The sequence below is a fragment of the Lepisma saccharinum genome, chromosome 19, assembly GCF_977018435.1.
Source record: "Lepisma saccharinum chromosome 19, izLepSacc3.1, whole genome shotgun sequence".
Lineage (NCBI taxonomy): Eukaryota > Metazoa > Arthropoda > Insecta > Zygentoma > Lepismatidae > Lepisma > Lepisma saccharinum.
Genome location: NC_139247.1, coordinates 68136568 through 68143913, shown reverse-complemented (window position 1 = coordinate 68143913; position 7346 = coordinate 68136568). Strand labels below are relative to the sequence as shown.

General features: G+C 39.9%; 1 non-coding gene across 1 annotated transcript; it reads left to right on the top strand.

The window, feature by feature from the left end:
* Positions 1–3354: 3354 nt before the first annotated feature.
* TRNAT-GGU (transfer RNA threonine (anticodon GGU)) lies at positions 3355–3426 on the top strand. The gene has a single exon. It is a non-coding gene; the product is annotated as a tRNA-Thr (tRNA).
* Positions 3427–7346: the final 3920 nt, after the last annotated feature.

Below are 7346 nucleotides of genomic sequence, written 5' to 3'. Positions count from 1 at the left end.
GAAAGCAGGTGGTGGTCAACGATCGAACCAACATCAAGATCGTTTGCGAGTTCAACAGTCCATTGCCCGAGGATACCGTGTGCAGCGTCATCCTGGTCGCCGAGAAGTCCTTCGCGTACGACGTGAAGAACGAGAGGGTGACGGAGCAGTTTTAAATATCGCCTTCAGAACAGTCGCTCTAGATGATATGGAAGTTTCCACGGCAGAGAGCTTCGGATTATAAGGGATGCGAGGTGGCGTAATCCGCATCCGAAAATTAGTCTCCATTCCAATTGTCTGAACTGAACATCGCGCCCCGTTTTCGATGAAAAGCCAGGAAGTACTCTTCCAGCTCTCCTATTTTGTTCAGTGAACATGAAGAGATTTTTTCTTCCCCCTTCACGCAGCACAGTCGATTTCAAATACCGCTACAATACCATATTTTTTTTGCATCATGAGGAGAAAAAACATCGTAGCAGGGAGGGGGCCCAAAAACATCGTAGGAGAGAGAGGTCCTCCCGTTAGGTCGTAGCATTATAGAAGATCGCACATGAGAGTTTTTTTTTTTAAAAAAAAAAAAACATCGTATTTTTAGGTCGTGGCAGATTACGCTGAGAGCAGGTCGTAGTAGATTACACTGAGGGACCTTACAGTAAGAGGAGACAGACTTATAGGTAAGTCATTTCAAGAGTAGGTCAAAGGGCGAGGTTAGCATAAGAGCAAAATTGCAGGAGGTAAAAAATAGCTTAAAAAGTGATGTGAGAGCTCCTTCTGTCCACTTTTCTCTCATTGTAGGTTAGTTTAGTCCGTAAAACGTCGTAAAATAAAAAGTAGGTCAAAAGACTGCGCCAGGACGTTGGGTTCCCGCCATAAAGGAGGAGGCCCGGTGAGGGAGGGGGGGTAGAGAGGAGGAAGCATTAACACCGCTATTGCCAGCTGGCGTCTTCTTCATCTTACTGCATACTTATCATCTTATAGAAGGCTACGCCGTCAACTTGTAACTTATAGGTTAGCCTCGCCTGTGAAATATCATAGGTTTAAAAAAACAAGAGGTTTGTGAAGCAACTAATCAGTGTTCCCAACTCCTATTGGTAGGTTAGCTTCGCCTGTAAAATATCATATGGTGAAATTTTCTTGGGGTGGGTTGGCAACACTGAACCCCAATTGAAGTTTCTCAACCGGGTTGACTGTACTACTCTAAAGTAGGTCAAAGCACGTAGAGGCTCTCGTGTAGTTTAGCACGTAATAAAAAAAATGAATAGGTTAAGTTATATCACGTAAGATCGTGGCATTCGTACCAAGTGTGAGTGGGAAAAAAATTAGATGCGGTGAAAATTGCACTGAAAAGTCGTCAAACGCTATAAAATCAACAAAAAAATCGTCAAAATATGCTACCACTGAGGTTAAATCCATAAAAAAAAAAGGGCTCGTACCAAGTGTTATTTTGAAACAATAAGTTTACTCTACTAACCACATTTAATTTATAAATTCTGTATATTAAACTATGAAAGATTACATGCCAGGCAATGAATGTGCATTACTCAGATTTGTTTTTTCAATTAATATGATTCTGCGTTAAATGAAACACAATACATTACAGATCAAGAGCTAAACATATCGAGTTTCGCTCGCAGGAATTAACCTGCAAGCGATAAGAAACTTGTAAGCGGCGTTGCCAGCTTAGTCGATTGTTGAGGTGAGAATGACGTACTTGCCACATTTCATACACTCCAGGAAAAAAGGAAAGAAGAAGGAGAAAAGATAAACAAAAGAGAAGCGAGGAGAAGAAAAATGAATACAGTATATGCTCGGTGTTGGCTGTGGGTAAAAAAATATGCACAACATAAATTTATTTTCATACAAATATGCATTTCTAGTTAAAAATACTTAAATATGCATTTGCATATGCAATATGCAAAATACATAATTTTCCGACCCCTTGTGATCACTATTTAATCATATTAATTGGAACTCAATCTTCGACTGGTCTTATGATAAATAAGTCATGCACCATTCATGCGAGTATGGAAGAATTAAATAATCTACATGCTATAAAGGAAACAGAGTGTACGTGCTTTTCCTGTTTAGTTGTACAACTTGCGAAATCACATAGCAACGATAAATATCCATGACTCTTCCCCCAGCAAAGATGAAAGTAAAACTTGAGGACAAGGAGAAGTTTTTTTTCTTTACATTTTATCCGTACTCTTTGACATGAAAAAAGGTGAAAAGAGTATTATTTTGCTTTGCCGGTCACCACACAAAATGAACAAAGAAACGTTTTTCTACAAAAAAAAAATGAGTCGTTGCTCTTCTGGAAACTCATGCAAAAAATCATATAAATCATCTTTCCCTTTCAGTTGTCGTATAGGAAAAAGTTTTCTGCTTCAGGACGCTTGTTTAAAGATTACGACGAACCAGGGTCGAGAGTTAATAAGGAGGAGAGAGGCTATATTTTTATTCTGCGTTTTGCTGAGTTAAAGTCATGGTTTTCTTTAATTGAAAGTTATATTTTTAACTTTGCCATTTCAAACGAAAGTAAACGTGAACACAGAGAGTGGATCCTTTTAAAGTATAAGATGAAATCGGTTTCTCAGGCGATGTTACGACAGTCGTCGATTTGTTTAAAGTGAATATAACAACATTGGCCACACTGTTAGGTTATCGACTAGACAGCGATGTCTGAAAACTTAATTTTATGGCTCTTCTGGGGCCTGGCTAACCTAATCATGTGTATATTTCAGCGCGGAATATTACTAGACAAGTCCAGAAAGTAGTACCTGTTTGGTAATTTAGGAAAAGAAACCACGAAGTTAGTTGAACAAAATCTGAAAACACATAGAGTCATTTTCCTATATAGACACCCATGGCATCGAGGCATCTATCCCCCCCCCCCCCCGGCGGAAGGATACTGTATGAGCGGAAGGATGCGCAGGCAGCGTCCAGGTCGCCCAGTATAAGACAGTTGCGCGTGACGTTTCTTGCAAATTGCATTGGTGTACGTGTTTCTGTTGGCTGCCGAGATGAGCCCAGATAAATCGAGAATCCTGCCAAACATGAAGTACATTGTTGTAGGTTAGGTACACCCAGGAAATGTACTACGTAGAAATTTTCAGCGAAAAATGCAGGCTCGATCAGGACTCGAAGCCGGGTCTCTGGCATACCGTGCTATTGCTCTAACCACTGAGCTACCGAGCCGGCCTGGCCTCGACTGATTTTTTGCTATTGTTGTTTTACCTATCTACGCTGGGAGGATCCAGGCAATGTCGAAGTCTACTGTGTTTCAAAGGCAACAGATCCCGTTGCGGTAGCACTGAAAGAGACGATTCCACGCAGGTAAAACAGAAACAGCGAAAATCAATGCGAGGCCAAACCGGCTCGGTAGCTCAGTGGTTAGAGCAATGGCACGGTATGCCAGAGACCCGGGTTCGAGTCCTGGTCGAGCCTGCATTTTTTGCTGAAAATTTATATGAAGTGAAATGTTTTTCGGTTTTTGCACACTAGAAGAAGTAGCGTTATCATATTTTTTTACAAAATGAAAGGAGTTTTTGGGAAGAAAGCACTTTGATGACAACGAAGAGCTAGAGCAAGCAAATGGTAACTGCAGTCCTCGATGGGCTGGCGGCAGATGTGTGTGACGAGGGTATACAGAAACTTATCTCCTGGTATGATAAGTGTCTCAATGCCATGGGTGCCTATGCAGGAAACTAGCTTAAGCTATGTACTGTCAGGGTAAAAAGGTATGCACCATGTCTGAAACTGTGTTTCGCTGTTTGCAGTTTTCGATTAATGCTGCCACTTCGGTAAACTTTTGATTGCTTCTAGTGCCATGGAGGGTGTACGTTTCGGAATGCAAGTATAAGCTTTCTTTCCCACAGTTAATTGTTAATAACCCTGTCCGTTTCCTAGGAGATTGTCACGAACCGGAATATTATGCTGTGTAATCAAAAACGCCAGCAGTCCCCGGGTGACGAGAGGTTGCCGGGGGGAGTCTTGATCGAGAGAGCAAAGCGCGGAGTGTGTTGCGAGAGACAGTGTTATGTTAAAATGTTTAGATATCTTCAGTGGCGAATAGTCATAAGAGGCCCGGAGGCTGGGTCTACCCTAATATATTTGGCTATTACGGATTATTTCATTACTTATAATTTCATTAAACGACGCCTTAATACAAGAAAACTGAAATTCTAGGCCTTACGATAATTTACACAAATTTCCATTCCTGCCAGAGGCTCTATCGTCGCATGTCGAGCCACTTCTCGTAGGGCCTCAGCTGGTACCATAACATTCTGTGATTCATGCGGGAAAGCATAATTTCAGGGGCGCGTTCGCCCCAAATGGACACAGTGAGTCCGGCCTCATGCATTGATGCCAACCATAGCATAATTGTGCTAAACGTAGTACAAATTGAACTTTGTTGGGTTCTAGCGCCCTGTGTTTGGAATAATGGTAAAATATAGCATTATCTATAAACATGCACCCTGGGAGACAGTTAAATTGAATTCAGAGGAATATATTTTGAAAATATTAATTTAAAAAAATCGCCGATCTTATTTGTTTCAAACAAAAGGTAGCATGTCGATCCAGACACATATAGTCCGCCGTCTTCTTTTCATCTTTTCTTTACCTTTCCTTACTTAGCTCAAGAGGAACATTTTATTGAAGGAAATTGCTAGAAACTTGGGGTCAGAGATAAAACAAGCCGCCTTTTGTTGTCGTCGAATTTTCTTTTTCAAGCGATTGAACGAATTATATTGGTTAAACCACTGTAATTAATTTAATGGGGGAAATTACCAATATTGTCTAACTAAATCAACAACGCATGTTCACATCACAACTGCCCCCAAAATAGATGCATAAAATGAACTTAAGACCTAAGTCATCCGAGCACAATTTAGTTGCATTTAGCAAATTTAAGAGTTTAAACAGCACACTTTTTCTGATTGGGTGGTTGGTAACGCTGGACACACGGTACAAACTGGGCTTCATATCTGTTTCTTGTTCAGCGCTGGGTGTCAAACGAGGGGAAAGGGAAGGTGAGGGTAGAAAGGCAAAGTCAATTTGTTTCGAGGGAGAAAAAAATTTCGTTAGTTTGTCGATTTACTCCTGTTGCGTTGTTGTTTTATTGTTATATTTTATCTTGTTTTTTCTTTTCGGTCATTTTTTTATTGTTCTTTGATTGATTTTTTTACTTCGCTTTTTGTGCCACTTTTTGCAAATTTGCGAAGATGGGGAAGAGTGTTGATATGATGAAATTGACGAATGGACACTCAGAAATATCCATGCCCAGGTCGAGATTCGAACCCAGGACCCCTGGCGCCGTAGCGCGATGTGCTAACCACTCCGCCACGGGGGTCCGGTTTCATTGTTGTGAGCGTGAAGTGAGAAAGCGGAATAATGACTTGTATTACTCTGGAATGCTAAAAAAAAAAACAAGCATAAAAAGCCTATTACCGGGCATAGGAAGAAAGAAGGGGCATCGGAACATTGAGGACTGCCATTCGAATGACATCTAAAGCATCAACTTACAATAAAATAAAGATATACAATTTACGAGTTAGCACACGTCAAGAGTTACTATTCAGATACGTTGATAAATGCAAGAATATGTTTGTTACATTTTCAAAAATAACTTTAGAGGTTATATTTTTTATATTTTAATAAAGTCGCACCCATAACAACACAAACTCACACGCCTGTGCCTACCCTTCCAGGGACACCACGCTTCGCCACTGGATATCTTGCTGGCTCGTGCTTCATCTTCATCCCTAGCTTGCGCGAACGGCTTAAACGTAACAAGATGAAAGTTGTTCTTTTGGAATTTTGTTCCAGAAATTCTCAGAAAATTTCTCTGTCACAAATGAACCCCTAGGGGTGGAGGGGGATATTATGCAAAGATTCTTGCTTCCACATCAGATTTTCAGGAAGAAACGAAACTTCAGAAAGTCATTCAGATTCATCCTTAACTTTCATCTTACGATACCAAGGGAAATAAATGGCTCTTTCTTTAATGTTCTCTCCCCACTGAACAGAGGGTGTTAAATTGAAAGTTTCTCAGAAAAATAGAAGAATTTTCCACTGTACTAACTTATCGTGGAAATGTGTACCATGAATATTGGCTTCCTACAAGAGAACAAGGGATATTGTGAATCAAATTGAAGCCGTATAAGGTGTACAGAACAATGCAAGTCTTGTGGTTAGTCCCCTTTAGACGATATCTATGGGTTACCACAAATCGGACTTCTCAGATAGGCTAACAGGGTAACAGATGAACAGGTCCTGACTGGACACTACACACAGAACTCTAAATGAATCAAATCAAGGCTGATACACTTTTAATGCATCAATTGACACACATAAATGTGTATTTTTTTATATTTATCTTATCTTTTGTTATCCTTGGGAAGATCATGCCAAATCTTCCAAATTGATGCATTTTAGTGCATCACACGGATCAGAATCTAAAAAAAGTGCCCTTTTATGCATTTCTGTGTGTATTTTGACACACTAGAAAGTGCATCATTTGCAGTTTATGCACGTTAATGTGTTATTGGAGTCAATAAATGTGTGTCTGCATCTGCGTTTTGGGTTCTGTGTGAGGATTTATACCTTTCTTTAGTTGGGAATGAAATGTTGTGGAAATTTATTCCAATAAAGTTTTATTTATTGTCCCTTTGTACAATTACAATAAAATCTCATCACTGGCAATCCTGAATCGAGTTTGAAAATTTGCAACGGGCAAGATTAACCAACAGGAACTGTAGTTCGAAAGAGTAGGTTTGCGAGGAACTTGCCGAGGCTAATGCCAAACCCGCCCGAAGGTAGGGGTAGTCCTCCCTACAGGGTTAACCTGTGTTACCAGCCTTACGGCAACCGCATAAAGAAGGCCGAAAAGTACACATTTCCGTCACTTTTTACACAGAAAAGTTGTTGACAAAATACCAAGGTAACTCGGTCGATATTTATATGTAATTGCATCATATAATATCTACATAAAATAATAAACGTCAGAAATTACATACCTTTTAAAAATATTTTTCAAATGCCATAAGAGATTACAAAATAATTAATTTTCATATCTAAAACGATTGAAGATTCATTCCAGAATATTGGAATTTCGTGCATGGCACAGATTAATGCATGCGCAGATGATGCAGTGCTGTCTTACAATGTGAACACAACTAGATTCGACTAGGGCGACACATGTTACTAGCAGATAAAACTGCCTTCTGTTTGATATGTTACTGCCACTGAACATGTTCGTAAATATTGTTGAAAATACACTGAAATAAATTTTGAATTCTCTTCGTTCCGGAGAACTAGACACCGATCGTTGCATCGCCATAGAAACGAAGATGATAAACACGAAA